This window comes from Rattus norvegicus, chromosome X (assembly GCF_021556685.1).
Source record: "Rattus norvegicus strain SHRSP/BbbUtx chromosome X, alternate assembly SHRSP_T2T, whole genome shotgun sequence".
In the NCBI taxonomy this organism is placed as follows: domain Eukaryota; kingdom Metazoa; phylum Chordata; class Mammalia; order Rodentia; family Muridae; genus Rattus; species Rattus norvegicus.
Window position 1 is genome coordinate 104,319,373 of NC_141554.1, and position 17,892 is coordinate 104,337,264.

The following is a 17,892-nucleotide window of genomic DNA, read 5'->3' on the forward strand; positions in this document are numbered from 1 at the left end:
ATAGGCAAATGGATTGAGCTAGAAAATATAATCCTGAGTGAGGTAACCCAATCAAGGAAAACATAAATGGTATGTATTCACTGATTAGTGGATATTAGCACAAAAGCTCAAATTACCCAAGATACAATAATCCACAGACCACATGAAGCTCAAGAAGAAGGATGACCCAAGTGCGGATGCTTCACTCCTTCTTAAAAGGTGGAACAAAAATATTCATAGGACTGTGTATGAAGCAAAGTTTGGAGCAGAGATGGAAGGAACAGCCATTCAGAGCCTGCCCCACATTGGTATACAGCATATATATTTTAGGTTCCATCTCGTATAAGTATAATGACATATATTTACAGCCACCAAAACTAGATAAGATTGATGAAGCTAAGTAGTGCATGCTGACCAGAGCCGGATATGTATGTCTCCTGAGAGGAACAGCCATAGCATGTCAAATACAGAGGCGAATGCTAGCAGCAAACTATGGAATTGAGAATAGGATCTCTGTTGGAGGAATTAGAGAAAGGATTGAAATTGCAACCCCATATGAACAACAATGCCAATCAACCAGAGCTCCCACGGACTAAACCACTACCCAAAGACTGGCTCCAACTGCATATGTAGCAGAGGATGACCTTGTTGGGCACCAATGGAAGGAGAAGCCCTTGGTCCTGCCAAGGCTGGATGCCCCCCTGTAGAGAGCTGCTACCTGCCGTGCCTCAAAGATGACGCTGGTTCCCGCCTTCCACCCTCCCAATGGTGAGCGCTCCTTGCAGTAAACAAGTCCTTATTTGGCTATGTCTGCCTGACCCGCTAGCTTCCGCATAATGACAGCCTATCTACATGACCCACATGGCTTGCTAGGACTGGCCAGTGCTAGCTATTTAAGTGTGGTGCAGGCCGTTCCCTGGGGAGAGAGAGCCAGAAGAGAGAGAGAGTCAGAAGGTTGTATCAAGGTTCCTGAGTAAAACTGCTTGAAGAAGATCTCCTGTGGTCGTGTCTTCCTTGCTGGTCGAGGTTGGGCGTGGCAAGTCCCCCCAGTGTAGGGGAGTGTTGGGGGAGGGGCTGGAAGGGAGGTGGATAGGGAGGGGAACAACATTTTAGAAGAAGGGGAGAGGGATGGGAAAGGGGGCTTATGTGCAGGGAACCGAGAAAGGGAGTAACATTTGAATTGTAAATAAAAAAATACCCAATTAAAGGGAAATAAATAAACACATAAAACAAATGACTTCCTATATGTCATTTTGGTATATATTTTGAGGAATTACGAAATATCAGTTTCGTAGTGTTCTTCTCTTAGGTTACTATATTTTTCTAAAACATAATCATTGAATGCCTTGCCTATGAGGTCTAAGCTTGTTTGCCTGTATTCTCCCATGTCAATGAAGAAAAGTATGCGATGTTTATCCCTCTGACTTAGTTCTTTTGTGAACAGTAAATTTGAATTCTTTTGGATTAGAAATCTTCTAGTCTTCAGCTTTTGTGGTTTGTGACTTGTATGACAAAACTTACAGTGTTTACACAGGGTGAAGAAAATGATTCCTTCAGATGTATGTAGAGTACAGAAGGTACCAAGGTTTACAGCCAACCCTCTTTTCATATTTAGGTGTTTGATTCTAGTTCCTGGATAGGTTGAGGTTCTGTGGTCACAAACTTATCTGTGACTTGTTTCTATGCTCTCCATTAATTTTTACTTTATGCATCAGCTTCCTTTGGTTTACTAAATAACATTTCAGGCAGTTTCATGAATTTCTCTACTCAAATTTCTATACGGGCTTAAAACTCATTTTGATGTTCTTAAATGCTATTTTACTGAGGTTTTCTGCACATGTAAAAAGTTGTAATGTATAGAGTTTTGCATTAATGCCATTGTTTTTACTTTGTTGAAATTAATTCCTTGAGAACTTCATCCAATGTGTTTTGCCCATATTCACCTAACTTCCTTCTCTACCTGTAAGATTTTATTTCTTCCTTGTTTTGAAACACAACAAGTCCCATTTTTATTGCCCAGGTATTCTCAGATGTGTGGCTTTCCACCAGGCTATGGTCAGGAGACAGTTAAACAAAACTGAGAAACTCTCAGTTGCCAATGTCTGCTCAGATAAAAAACGGAACTTCATGTCTGCTACATCATTCCTACTGAGATTTTTGTCTGCTTTGTGCTTGAACAGGTCCTTGCTATGCAACTGCCTGCCATACTGTGTCTGGAAAACGCTGGCTCCTTTTAGCCCTCCACCATTTCTGGCTGTTACACTCTCTTAACCCCATCTCATATCATGATTCCTGAACCATCGAAGGTGGGTGTGTGAAAGAGATGCCCCATTTACGTCTGTAGGAAAAATGCTTAGTCTCTAGTTTTTAAATTTGTTTTCTGCAGTTCTTGAATTTTTGTGGAAATTTCCCTAATGCTTAAAAACCATATTGCAAACTTGATATAAGTTGGCCCATATTTCACTAACAGAAAGGGCTTGCTTTCCTTTGAACTTAATTTGTTATTTCATTTCTCCCAGGAAAATTACCCGCTTAATCATAATTAATGATATATTCAGTCTCTATATCTTTAGAGTTTCTGGGAGGAAAGAGCACTTAGTTTAAAATAATATAGATTTACTACCAAGTTTATCAAACAATTATGATCTATTTGCTTTCTTATTTGATAATACTTGTCTTAGGTGGGCCTTCGCTTTTACCAATCACGTTTTCTTGGCTTGTGAAATACCAAGTCTCAGTTGCTTTCCACGACCCCTTCAAGTCTTCAAAATCATCGTGATGTGGATGAATCTTACACTAATGAGTTTAGCTACTGGCATGCTATGCAGCCTCTCTGTCCGCTCCACTGCAGCATCTCTGTCATGAACATGAGGAAATACTCCCAGATTTATGACCCTAAGTGGTCTTGGTCTCTTTTTAATCATTGCTAATTTCTCAACTCCAGATAACCAACACCAATTGTCCCACAAATCAAATATTTCACTATAGTGATGCTGGTCTCTTATTAACTACAGCTGGTTTTGTCAACCTAAGATTTCTAGAATCACAGATTCTTAACTCATAATATCATACATACAGCTCTGATAATCTTTACTTTCCTTTAAAACTTCCTGAGTCACACCTCCATCATCTGCATTGCTCTCAGCTTCTGTTCCGAGCTTTCTCAACTGTTCTTTAAAGTGTGAGCTACATTTTTTTTAACCCAATACTTCCACAATCCTCCCCCAAACATGATCAGGTCTATCACATAAATACCCCACAAACCTGTTTTCAATTTCTGTCTTATTTATGGTTGCCATTGCTGTGATTCAATACCTTGATCAAAAGCAGTTTGAGCACAAAAGTCAATTATAGGAACTGAGACAGAAGCCGCAGAGGAAGGGTGCTTACTCTCTTGCTTCTCATGACTTAATCTGCCTGCTTACCTATGAAACATAGAACAACCTTCCCAGGGGTGGCCCTGCTCACAGTGATCTGAAGTCTCCCACATTAATCATAAATATAACACACCAAAAGTTTCATACAGACTAATCTTATAAAGGCAATTTTTCCATTGAGGCTCCTTCTTCCCAGATAATTCTAGGTTTGTGTCATGTTGACAAAATCAACCAGTATAATGTAGCATATCTTTTCAAATAAAAATTATAACAAACTTTACATGGCAAATAACCTTCTATAATCACAGTTTAACATATAATTTCATTTGATTGTAAACTGACATAAAACTACTAACCAAAATTATCAAAAATAATGTACTATTCTGTAACTAAGAACAAAATCTGAATCTAAGGTTTACTCAGTCCTTTTTGGTAACATGGTTATTTTTTATATATTCTTCTTTATATATTAATTTAATTGAGATATATAGGTACTACATTTGTAAGAATTCAGTAAGCATTCAACTTCCACTGTTCTTGTTTTATTATTTCCATCATAATTTACTACCAGCACTTCACTATATATGAGGTGATAAAAATAATATTTCATTATAATCATTCATGTTGACAAACATTTTCTTTTTTCCATAATTTAATTTTTATTCACTTTACATCCTGAACATAGCTCCAAACCACACCCATTCAAATCTCTTTCCCCTTTGCCACTCCCCTTCTCCTCAGAGAGTGGGACTCATCCTTGGGTACCACCCGGCCCTTGGACATCAAGTCAAAGCTAGGCACATCCTCTCTTACTAAGGCCCAGTCAGTCAGTCCAGGTAGGGGAAGGAAATTCAATGGCAGGGAACAAAGACTAAGACAGCCTCCACTTCAATTGTTAGGGGATATACATGAAGCTGCCCATCTGCTACAAAATGGGAAGGGGGTCTAGGTCAAGCTCCTGCATGTTCCCTGGTTGATGGCTCAGTGTCTGTGAGCCCCCAGAGGCCTGGAATCATTTACTCTGTATGTCTGCTTCTATAATAGCTTGCTCAAATCTACCCCTCACTCTTCCAGAAGACACCCAGACTCTCTCTCTCTCTCTCTCTCTCTCTCTCTCTCTCTCTCTCTCTCTCTCTCTCTCTCTCAGATCTTTCTGTGTCTATGTTACCTCAATCAGAATATTTTCTAGTTTCATCCATTTGCCTGCAAATTTCATGATACCCTTGTTTTACATAGCTGAGTAGTATTCCATTGTGTAAATGAACAACATTTTCTTTATCCATTCTTCAGAACAACTAGTATGAATAAGGCTCCTGTGGGCATAGTTGAACAAGGGTCATTGGGGTATCTGTAGCATCTTTTGAGTATATGCCCAGGAGTGTTGTAGTTGGGTCTTTAGGTGGAACTATTCTCAAATTTCTGAGAAATGGCAAGATTGATTTCCAAAGTGGTTTTATATGTTTGCACTTCCACCAACAAAGGAGGATTGCTCCCATTGCTTCACTTCACACTCTTACCATCATGTGCTATCACTTGAGTTTTTGATTTTAGCCATTCTTATGTATGTAAGGTGGAATCTCAAAGTCATTTTGATTTGCATTTCCATGATAACTGAGGATGTTGACCAATATGTTTAGTGTTTCTAAGCTATAAGTTTCTTCTGTTGAGAATTCTCTGTTTAGCTTTGTACCCCAGTTTTTAAATTATTTGGGCGGTTGGTGTTTAATTTCTTGACTTCCCTATATATTTTGGACATCAGCCCTCTGTAGGATGTAGGATTGGTAAAAGTCAATTGACATTCTTTAGGCTGCTGCTCTGTACTATTGTCTTGTCCTTTGCCTTACAGAAGCTTTTCAGATTGTTGAGGTTCCATTTACTGTTGACCTTGGTGCCAGAGCTCTTGTTTTGTTCATGATGTTGTCTCCTGTACCAATGTATTCAAGGCTATTACCTATTTCCGCTTGTATTACATTTAGTGTATTTGATTTTATGTTGAAGTCTTTGATCCACTTGGACTTGAGTCTTGTACAAGGTGATAAAGATGGATCTCTTTGCATTCTTCTACATGTTCATATCAAGTTAGACCAGCACCATTTGTTGAAGATGCTTTCTTTTCTTCATTTTATTTGGTTTCTTTGTGAAAAGTCAGTGACCCATAGGTGTTTATTTCTGAGACTTTGATTCGATTCTATTGATCAATCTGTGAAGTGGAAATTTTTGGTTCCTTCAACACCTCAGTGTGTTGGGTGATATTTTTCTCGGCACGGTCCTGTAAGATGGCATGTGATATTGTGCTGAAACACTTTTTAAGCAAGACAACTGAGAGGCCAGGTAATGTTTAGAAAAAATATAAATGGAACCCCACAAACAAGGAGAGGACACTTGCATTTCTATGCTATGCAAGGTTTTGCTAGTCTTCACTGGTCGTTGATGGTCTTTGTTGGCCTCCACTTTTTTTTTTTTTGGTTCTTTTTTTCAGAGCTGGGGACTGAACCCAGGGCCTTGCGCTTCCTAGGTAAGCGCTCTACCACTGAGCTAAATCCCCAACCCTGGCCTCCACTTCTTAGAGAAAATGCATCAAAGAACATATCATGGTATTCCTGCTGTTTCTGTTTGCTTCTGCTGACTCATTCAAAATCAGTGTCACCTTCCTGTTTCTGCTGGATTATGCTGCCATTATTGGTTTTTCTTTTGTGTTTGTTATTGAACTGGACTGCCAGTATCCTAAGGATGAAAAGTAGCATCACTCTAAGGAATTATTTCTAAACAAGTGTACAACACCCTTTTCCTATTAACATTCTTTTTCTCCTACCTCCAGTCAGTGGTTTAGAAGGGAGGCTAAAGTATTTAAGAACCCCAAATAAAGTAAGTTTTGAAAAAAATCTAAATGTATAAACCCATCTGTTTTTATACTAATACCATACAGTTTTTATTATTATTGCTCCGTACTACACAGCTTGAAATCAAGAATAGTGATACCTTCAGAAATTATTTTAATGTGCAAGATTGTTTATCTTATCCTGTTTTTTTTTCTTTTCCATAAGATGTAGAGAACTTCTTTTTCAATATCTGTAAAGAACTGTTTGGATTTTAATGGGAACTGCATTGAATCCGTATATTGCTTTTTACTATGTTAATTCAACCACCCTATAAACATGGGAGATCTTTCCAGCTTCTGATGTTGTGATGGTTTGTATATGCTTTGCACAGTAAGTGGCACTATTAGAAGGTGTGGCCCTCATGCATATACAGCCATCCAATTAGACAAGATGGATGAAGCAAAGAAGTGCAGACCGACAGGAGCCGGATGTAGATCGCTCCTGAGAGACACAGCCAGAATACAGCAAATACAGAGGCGAATGCCAGCAGCAAACCACTGAACTGAGAATAGGACCCCTGTTGAAGGAATCAGAGAAAGAACTGGAAGAGCTTGAAGGGGCTCGAGACCCCATATGAACAACAATGCCAAGCAACCAGAGCTTCCAGGGACTAAGCCACTAACTAAAGACTATACATGGACTGACCCTGGACTCTGACCTCATAGGTAGCAATGAATATCCTAGTAAGAGCACCAGTGGAAGGGGAAGCCCTGGGTCCTGCTAAGACTGAACCCCCGGTGAACTAGACTGTTGGGGGTAGGGGGACAATGGGGGGAGGGTGGGGAGGGGAACACCCATATAGAAGGGGAGGGGGAGGGGGATGTTTGCCCGGAAACTGGGAAAGGGAATAACACTCGAAATGTATATAAGAAATACTCAAGTTAATAATAATAAAAAAAAAGGTGTGGCCCTGTTGGAGTAGGCGTGTCACTGTGAGTGGGGGCTATAAAATGCTCACCCTAGTTACCTGGAAGTCAGTCATCCACTAACAGCCTTCAGATGAAGTAGAACTCTCAGCTCTGCCTGAACCATGCTGCCTAGATGCTGCCATTCTCCCACCATGATGATAAGGGACTGAACCTCTGAACCTGTAAGCCACACCCAACTATATGTTGTCCTTTATAAAACTTGCCTTGGTCATGTCATCTGTTCACAGCAGTAAAACTCTAACAAAACCAGATATCTTCAATTTTATTCTTCAGGGACTTGAAATTCTTGTCATAAAGGTCTTTCACTCAACTAGTTAAAGTTATACCAAGATATTTTAAATTATTTGTGGCTATTGTGAATGGTGTTTTGTCCCTAACTTCATTCTCAGCCCATTTATAGTTTATTGTTTTTATAAAGGATGACTACTTATTTTTTTAGTTAATTTTTTGTCCAGCCACTTTGCTGAAGGTGTTTATGAGTTGTAGTACTTTTCTGGTAGAATTTTGGGGGTCACTTATGCACTTATGCATTCTATCATATAGTCTGAAAATAACAATATTTTGATTTCTTCCTTTTAAAACTGTATCCCCTTGATCTCCATTAGGTGTCTTATTGCTATAGCTGGAACTTCAAGTACTACATTTAAGATATATGCAAAGACTGGACAGTCCTTTCTTGTCCCTGATTTGAGTGGAATTACTTTAATTTTCTCTCTATTTAATTTGATGTTGGCTATCAGAGGACTGAATATAGCCTTTATTGTGTTTATGTATTTGCCTTATACCCCTGATCTTTCCAAATCTTTTATCATGAAAAGGTGTTAGATTTTGTCAAATATTTTCTTTTATTTTAGCATATATCAACATGATCATGTGGATTTTTATCTTTCTGTGTTTTTTATTTCTTAATCTGTTTTTGCAGTCTGGACTTTAGTCCCATCCCAGTCTACCCTCTGACTGTTCCATATCCCATACCTCCTCCTCCTGTCTCCCTAAGGACATCTCCAACCCCTACTTTCACCCCACCAGACTTCCCCAATCCCTGGGGCCTCTCTTGAGCATTAGGTGAATCTTCTCTTACTGAAGCCAGACCCAGCAGTCCTCTGTTGAATATATGATTGGGGACCTCATATCAGCTGGTGTATACTGCCTGGTTGGTGGCTTAGTGTCTGAGAGATCTCGGGGGTCCACGTTAGTTGAGACTGCTGATCTTCTTATAGGATCACCCTCCTTCTCAGCTTTTTCCTAATTCAATCACAGGGGTCAGCAGCTTCTGTTCTTTGGTTGGGTGTAAATATCTGCATCTGGCTATTCATGTGCTCATTGGGTCTTTTGGAGGGCAGTCATAATAGGACCCATTTTGTGAATGCTCCATAGCCTCAGTAATAGTGTCAGACCTTGGGGCCTTCCCTTAAGCTGGTTCCCACTTTGGACCTGTCACTGGACCTCCTTTACCTCAGGCTCTTCTCCATTTTTGTCTCTGCAGTTCTTTCAGACAAGAACAATTCTGAGTCAGAGCTTTTGACTGTGGGATGGCAACCCCAACCCTCCTCTTCACACCCTGTCTTTCTACTGGTGGTGAGTTCTACAAGCTCTCCTGAAGCCACACATCACAGCCTGAAGGCATCCCAGGAGTTCTGCTGTACACAGGACAACTGATAAGGGACACTCCTAAAGTCCCACAGCAGCTGCCAGGGAGCCCAATGGATTTAGGACCCGTCACCACCCCCAATCCTCCAAAAATTCCACTCCCATTCTGTCTGGCACATTCTGTTGAAGCAGACTGCCAGCTAGTCTGTTCCCCTTAAGACACCAAAGCCTGAAGGAATCCCAGGAGTTCTACTACACACACCTCAGTTTGATTTATGGTGGATGAAACCACCTTGATTGTGGTAGATGATATTTTTTGGATTTTTGGATTTTTGCTCGTATTTTTGCATGTACATCCATAAAGGAATTCTCTTTCTTTGTTGAGTCTTTGTATGATTTAGCTATTAGAGTAACTAACATTATAAGACGAGTTTGCCAGTGACCTGCCTAATTTGAGATCCAACTCATGGGGAGGCTCCAAGGATTGACACTATTACTGATGCTGTGGTGTGCTTACAGACAGGAGCCTAGCATGGAGGTCTTCTGAGATGCACAACAAGAAGCTGATTGAGACAGACCCAGATACTTATACTCAACCAATGATCTGAATTCAGGGACCCCTGTGTTTGAATTAGGGAAAGGCTGGGAGAAGCTGGGGGGGGGGGGGGTGATCCTGTGGGAAAATTGCAGTCTCAATTTACCTGGACACCTGAGATCTCTCAGACACTGAGCCACCAACTAGACAGCATATACTTGCTAGTCCGAGGTCCCCAACAACTTATTCAGCAGAGGACTGACTTGTCTGGCCTCAGTGAGAGAAGATATGCCTAACCATCCAGAGAATTGAGGCTCCAGGAAGCGGGAAGGCCTGGCTTGGGGTGGGGACGTCCTCTTGGAGACATGGGGAGGAGAAATGGGATGAGGACCTGTGGGAGGGAGTACTGGAAGGGAGTTATGACTAGACTGTAAAAAATAAAAGTAATAATCAAAAATGTGTTTGCCAAAGTTTTCTGTTTTTATTTTGTGTAATAGTTTGAGGAATATTGTTAGTAGACCCTTTTTGAGACATTTGATAAGTGCTTCAAATTTGGGGAGATTATAAAGCTATTTAGATCATTCACCTGATCTTGATTTAATTTTCATAAGTGGCATCTGTCTAGAAAATCATTTCATTCAGAATTTCTAATTTTGTGAAGAATAGGCTTTTGAAATAAGACCTAATGATTGTTTGGATTTGGATTTCCTCATTGTCTGTTGTTTGGTTCCCCCTTTTATTTATGATTTTGTTAACTTGGATATTTGACTTTTAGTCATTTTGTTGAGTTTATCTAGTTTGTGGATTTCTACAAGGAACCAGTATTCAGTTTTGGCTTCCGCTCTGTTAGCTCGTGTCTTTTTATTAATGACCAATGTTTGTTTATTCCTGTTATTCTGATGTTGGTAGTTGTTGTTGAAATAATATAAAAATAAAAAAAGAGTAGTTGTCTTTTACCCCACTAGGTCCGCACCACGGTGCCCAAGATATCTGCTAGATATCTTGGCGGAACACAGTCAGCTGCACACTTTCCTACACTCAAACCCTCACATAAAAGAACACACAACACAATAATCTTTGACCAATTGGTAAGATACAATTGCCCACTTAAACATACAAAGCCCAGTACCATCCATCCCTTGAGAACATTAATAACAACCTGTAAATCCACAGAGCAGAATCTTAACATCACCTGCCATCCTGTCCTGCCACGGCTTCTCTGCCCCTCTCTCCCTCCTGTCTCTTCCTTTCTTCCCTAGTCTCCTCCTCTTCCTTCAAACTTCTCTCCCGCCCATCCTTCCTTCTCCTCCAATGACAGGCCTCCTTCTATCCTGTACCTGCCCCTCACCAGTACTTTACAAATTCAATGGAGAGGTGGTTCTGGTGAAGTCACCTGAGTTCTGAGTCCTTGACTAGGCAGCTGTCCTTGGGGCAGTGGAATTAGTATCAAAATACAGTAACTTCAGGGCAAACCACAATAAGTAGTTGTGTGTGTGTGTGTGAGTGTGTGTGTGTGTGTGTGTGTGTGTGTGTGTGTGTGTGTGTGTGTGTTTCCCTTCTTTTATTTTGTGGGCATAGGGCTATTTGTCTTCTGTGTTTTCATGTGTGTAGTTAACCTCCTTGGGTTGGCATTTTCCTTCTAGTGTCTTCACTAGAGCTGGATTTGTGGCTAGATATTTTTTAAATAATGTTTTGTCATGGAATATCTTGCTTTCTTCATTTACAGTGGTTAAAAGTTTTGCTGGGTATAGTAGTCTGGCAGGATATCTGTGGTCTCATAAGGTCTGCACAATATCTCCCCTGGTCCTTCAGGCTTTTAGAGTCTGTTGAAAAGTCAGGTACAATTCTGATAGGTCTGCCTTTATATATTACTTGGCCTTTTTCTCTGGCAGCTTTTAATAGCTTTTCTTATTTCTATAAATTTGGCAGGAGATTTTTTTTCTTTTCTTGTCCAATCTATTTGGTGTTCAGCAAACTTCTTGTATGTTTATAGACATCTCATTTTGAGTTTGGGGAAGTGTTCGTGTATGATTCTTTTGAAAATATTTTCTGGGACATGAAGCTGAGAGATTCTTCTCCTATTTCTATTATTCGTAGGTTTGGTCTTTTCATAGTGTCCCAGATTTCTTGGATATTTTATGTTAGAAACTTCTTAGATTTATCATTTTCTTTGACTGATATATTTATTTCTTCAGTCATGTTTTGTATGCCTGAGATTCTCTCTTGCATCTCTTGTATTCTGTTAGTGATGCTTTCCTCTTTAGTTCCTCTCCTCTTCTCTAGGTTTTCCATCCCCAAGATACCCTCAGTTTGTGTTTTCTTTATTACTTCTATTTTCATTTTCTGATCTTGAACAGTTTTATGTATTTTCTTTATCTGTTTGATGATACATTCACGTATTTTTTGAAGGGTTTCATTAATTTCCTCTTTAAAGACCTCTGTCATCATCATAGGATTAAGATTAAAGTCATCTTCACGTGCTTTGACTGTTTTAGGAGAGATAGTGCTTGCTGTGGTAGGAGAGCTGGGCTTTGTTGGTGCCATATTGCCCCGGCTCTGGTTGGTTATAACTTAAGCTATCTGTTTTTCTCTGTGTATTGGCTGTATATTCCTGATGGCCAACAGGACTCCTGAGTGAAGCAGACAGAACCTTGGGACTGATAATGGAGTTCAGGGAACAGCCAGCTGGTCAGCTCTGCTGGCTGTGCTCCAGGTGGGACTGAATATTTTGGGGTTCCACAGGCCTTCCTGGGAAGGGAGGAAGTGCTGTAGGCATGCAGTTGGAACATAGAGGATAGCACACATCACATCTCTGCTGGCTGAGCCTCAGGTGCATGTGTTAGTATTTTAAGAGGAGGTAAATTCCTATCATAATGATAATTACAGATAAAAAATCTTGACAATATATATGTGTGTGTGTATGTATATGTATATATGTGTGTGTATGTGTATATATATATATATATATATATATATAAGCACATATGGTTGTGTGTATATATGAAAATTTGTTAGACATTTTCTTAATTTTGCAATCTTTAAGCTGAAGACATAGTTTAGTCATCTTCACATGACCCTTTCCAACACAAGTTTTGTGAATTCATTAAGAAATTACAGTGACACAATATTACAATGGATAAAGTACAATTATCCCTAAAAATTAATTTAATTTTTACGAATTTCTATAAGATATCACAAATTGCAATACATAATTTGTATAAAGTCCTCCTTCAATGAATGTACAAATTCAAATGTAGGTCGGTAGTAATCATCTATTGAAAATATGCTTATGATAAATTGGTAATAAAATTATCATACGTAGTTAAAAGATAAAAACATGATACATCGTAAAATATGATAGAGCTAGGTATGGTGGCTCATATCTGTAATATTGGAAGGCAGAAGCAACAGAATTGACATGAGTTTGAATCTAGTCTATGCTACATATTAAGTTGTAGGAGTTAGCTCCTGCCTCAGAAACAAAGACAACAAAATATGATGAAACTAAAATAATGAAATAGAATTATAATAGCATTGCAGTTCTATAGTCCTAAATTTTATTGATATATATTGAATGTTTTAAAAAACTAGAGTAGCAATTATTAAATATTTAAGCAAATATCAGTAGAAATCAGTTCTCTTATAGTGTTGACCAATTTTGTCACTGTAGAAAATATGGCTACAGATAAAATTTAATAATTACAAAATAAAAGTAAAATATAACAGATATCTAGTTTTAATGATTTTTTCTTAAAATGACACATAATCAGAATTATTTTCATAGCCTGTTTATGGGAATATAAATTGATGTAGTATTTTAAAATAATTGAATATATGCTCAAATATTCATTAAACTAATCATACTTATTGACCCATTAGCTGTTCATCTTGGAAAATATATCATGATATTAAAACTGAAAAATTGCTATGGGTACATATGAAATAATATTCAATTAAATATTGTTTATGATAAAATATAAATCTGTTTATCTAAGCTAAAACAATCACAATATCTATTAAAAAAGTAGATATATAAACTGTGATTTTTTATTTCAGTTGTTACCTTCATGGGATCTGAAATCAACTAAAAGGCAAGCCACTGAGAATGCTTGTAAAGGAATTTTTTGATTATTTGAAGTGTAAAGACTCACCTTGATAAGCTTAATACATTGGAGTGGCATCTTAGATAAATGGTACAAGAAAGAAGCATCTTTTACCTGTATACCCTCTAACTCATTGGAGAGTTTGTGTACTTTGTTGCTGCTACTGATGCATTCCTTCACTAATATTAAGACTCCATTTCAGACTTCTAATGTGGGCTATAAATGCCATTTACGCTCCCAGATTCTTCAGCACCACATTAGGACTGGTAAGACGTTCAGACTGATGGACTTAACTATAACCTAGTTCTCAGCCTCTCTGGTGTGAGGCAGACATTGTTAAAGTATCCATGTGTCATAGAATATAAGTAAGTTGACTAAATGTCCTTCAAATATATATTCTTTCCTCTAGTATTTATTCTTTTAAATATATATTCCTCTAATATATATTGTATCCTTTAAATACATATTTGTTCTACATAAATTTGAAAAATACATCATCATGTGTATACATCTTTGCAGTTATCTATAAAAGGTTTGTGGTTATTATATGTTGATATGTCTATCAACAAAAACAAATATTTTATTGGCTTAAAAATAGAATAAATCACATTAGTCAGTAAAACACAAACACACACACACACACACACACACTCACACACACACTGTGCCATAAATATTGAGTGGAATTTGTGAGATAGTTTCTCATGTTATAGACAAGGCTGGCCTCAAATTCATGGCAATACTTTTGTCCCATTCTTCTGAATATTAAGCTTCCATGTCCAGCCATATTTGTTGATGTGGATCATGTTTTTTTTTTTTTTTTTTGAAATTCACTGTATCTGAGAATAAATTTAAATCAGAAAATATTTTGGCCAGCAAGCTCAAGCAGAGCTCTGGCTGTTTCTGTTACAAAAATAAAATAAATATGTTGCTATTAGGAATGTTTGAATTTTGAGAAATATGGCTTTTTGTTTAGAGCTACAAGCTCACGTTTCCATCGGAAAACAAACATGATTGAGTACTCCAGCAGTGAACCTTCAAAGGAAGTGTGTTCCATATCAAAATTAATTGATCCCTGATTTCAAACTTTTCCACTAGCCAATTCCCCCATCTATAAGCCAGATCCCATTTATAGTCTTTCTTCCAGGAAAATAAGAACTTTGAAATACACACTAAATTTGGAAACATATACAACAAACTTCAACTACAGCACATTAGAAGTTGGTAGTTAATGCAAATGAGATTAGGAGCAACCCGTAAACATATATGGTGAGATTGAAAGAATCAACAGAGCAAAGTCATGTACTCCAGACAAAAAACCATGACCAGACTTCCCGAGAATTGAGGTAGTCTTTTATTCCTTTGTGTGGCATGTCACAAAACTTTAAGTTTTCGAGAAGCACCAAGGTTACAGATCTGGAATGAATGAGTGTGTGTGTGTGTGTGTGTGTGTGTGTGTGTGTGTGTGTGTGTGTGTGTGTGTGTGTTTGCATCAGATTACCCACAGTATATATAGATTTGTTCTCCATTACATGGGTTCTTTCAGCTGTTACCAGTCCCATCACTGATTTTTCAGCACATTCACATGGCTCTGAACATTACTTGTTAACTAGGTGATATTATCCGCAGCTGGAAAACAGGTAAAGTTATTAAAATGAAAAACAATAAGAGCAATTCACAATGCTAGCTAGCATCTTTTGTGAGAAAAGAAGTTGGAGGCTGTATTACAACAGATTCAAGTTTGGTGTCAGAAAAGATAGACCCTGAAACATTGACTATATTTCTAACTGTGATGAGATTTATCTTTTTTTTTTCTTAAAGTAGGAATGAGACCAAGAATATTATCTCCTTGCAAGCTAAATGTTAAGAACAAATAGGTTAATGCATTGAGCTGTATGTTATTGTTCTTAACTTCAGTCTTGGCATGTAAAAGGCAAAGAAAGGAAAACTTCCATGAATGCAAGGATCATCCACATGTTGCCACTGTATCTAATTTCTTTAAATTACTTATGGTCTCAGTAAGATCTCTCCTTGACATTTCGTTTTTCCTTGAAAATGATAAGGAATTTGAGGTACAGAGTTAAATGTTATAAAAATAATATTAACAAAATGGTATGTCAGATATCCTCAACAAATACCAATTATCATTGCTTATACATCTATAGTTAGGCTATTCACAAATTCTTTCATATATCCATTCTTCTAAAGAAACAAAAATAGTTTCGCTGAATGCTTCTTTCTAAGTTTCATCATTGAAAATATTGTCTCCAAAATAATTTAAATATTACAGCTTTTTTTTTACCTGCTCTGATCTTTTCTTCTGTTGTACAACATATACAGGATCATTCACATGTTGCCACTGTATCTCATTTCTTTAAACTTCTTATGGTCTCAGTAAGATCTTGCTTTGACATTTTATTTTTCCTTGAAAATGGTAAGGTTCTTATTATGAAGCCATTTCTCCACTTAAAGTCATCACATTAATTGATTTAAACTAATTGTATTATGTCTTACAGATTTTTTTAAAAAATTCTGAAAAGTTCCTACTTCTTTCTGCTCTTTAAAATTATTCACTTACATTTAAACAGAAAATACGGTGGCTTGTGCATTTATATCTAAGTTCAACAGTCATTTTAAATCACAAAGCCTATTCATTCATTATCTTTACATGTGTTGCATGAGTAAATAAAATTGTTAAGTGATGGTTCACAATGTAATTGAAAATTTTCTAGTACTATTTTTGTGTCAACAACATTTTCACTAAACTTCATTGGTTGTTTAGAATTTTAGGAAATTTGGTCATCACTGATAAATAAGATAAAAATATCTTGCAAGCAGAGTGACATCACAGAGGAGAGCATGAAAAATTAAATTACCCTAAATTAAATCATATTATGATTGTATCAACAATATTCCAAACTCTAATAAGTATACACATGTAGTGAGAAATCATATAAAATTCAGAATTAAAAGTTTCACTCCCATGTACAAGAATAGCAATTTACAAATACTTGAAGCCTCCAAACGTTCATCATATATGAATATTCAATATTGTTCAGTCACTTATATAGGAATATATGCCATATATTTGAAGTCAGATGCAATAAACCTACAAGGTAAATGTGTTCACCATAACAATTTGGCCAGGTTGGTTTTTATTATTATATTTTGCAAGATATAAGAAAGTAGAGTTCAAATAGATCATGTAACTTGCTCAAAGTAAGAAAATAATCTGAGACAAGATTCTAGATTGATATCTTTCAACTTATTTATGATATGCTCATTCCATTTACTGTTTTGGTATGTCTATATATGATCAAAAAAAGAAATTTTCTGGTAAAATGTAAAATACTGCATGAATATAAGTTATTATTGTTGTTGATTGCATCACCCTAAATAACTAAAATTGCCAATAATAATATTGGACATGTTTGATGACATACACAGTGAACTAGATTTATAGATTAGAAATTTAATTGGGATCTGACCTGAAATCTTCTTCCTTGAAGAATAGGTTCATAGAACTGTAAGTTGCTATGTAAAATGACAATTGAAAGAAGGCAACCAATAGTTCTACCTAGGCAGAACTCCTATGAATCACAACAAAGATCATCAGGGTAGCATATCCTGGAAATAGAGGCACTTATATCATGATGGTGACTAGCAGCTGTCTAATTGAACTCAAGGCTAGCTTAAGAAGAGGAAAAATATTAGCGTATTGTATAATTAATCAATAATGCTGTGCAACTGAGATCATGCATCAAAGTGTAGAACTGACTACCAATATTTTACTAAACCAGTATAATTCTTAAGTGCAATTTCAATACTATTTTTTCTTTTTATATTTGTAGATGAGTATAGATTTCACTCCTATCAAAGAAGCTTTTTTTTTTTTTGGTTCTTTTTTTTAGGAGCTGGGGATCGAACCCAGGGCCTTGCGCTTCCTAGGCAAGCGCTCTACCACTGAGCTAAATCCCCAACCCCTCAAAGAAGCTTTTGGCAGCAGCTGGAGAACATCACAGAAAGCCACGAATAGTAAAAATGTCGAGAACAACTGATTGTAGAGAGTTCAGCCAAATCTACAGCAGGACTCTTGAAACGAAGGCTCAGGGAATGTTGAAGAAGAGGAGCTAAAGAGAGTGTGGACGAGAGGACCAGGAAGTCTGCTGTAAAATTTTGCTTTCTAGATATGACAGGGCAGCAATGCTTGAAATTTCAATGATGTGGATGTCTAAACTGTGTCTGAACAATCAGATAAGAGTTGGAATTCCCATGTAGTGGGGAAATTTCATGAGGTCCCACTTCTTTTGTGTGTTTGTTTGTTTTTGTTCTGTTTTATTTTCTTTTGTTTTTATTGGATTTTTTATTTACATTTCAAATGTTATCCCCTTTCCTGGTTTCCTGTCCATAAACCCCTCCCTCTTCTTTTATGTGGGTGTTCCACCACCCAACTACTCACACCTTCCTCTCTCCCTGCCCTGACATTCCCTTACAGTTGGG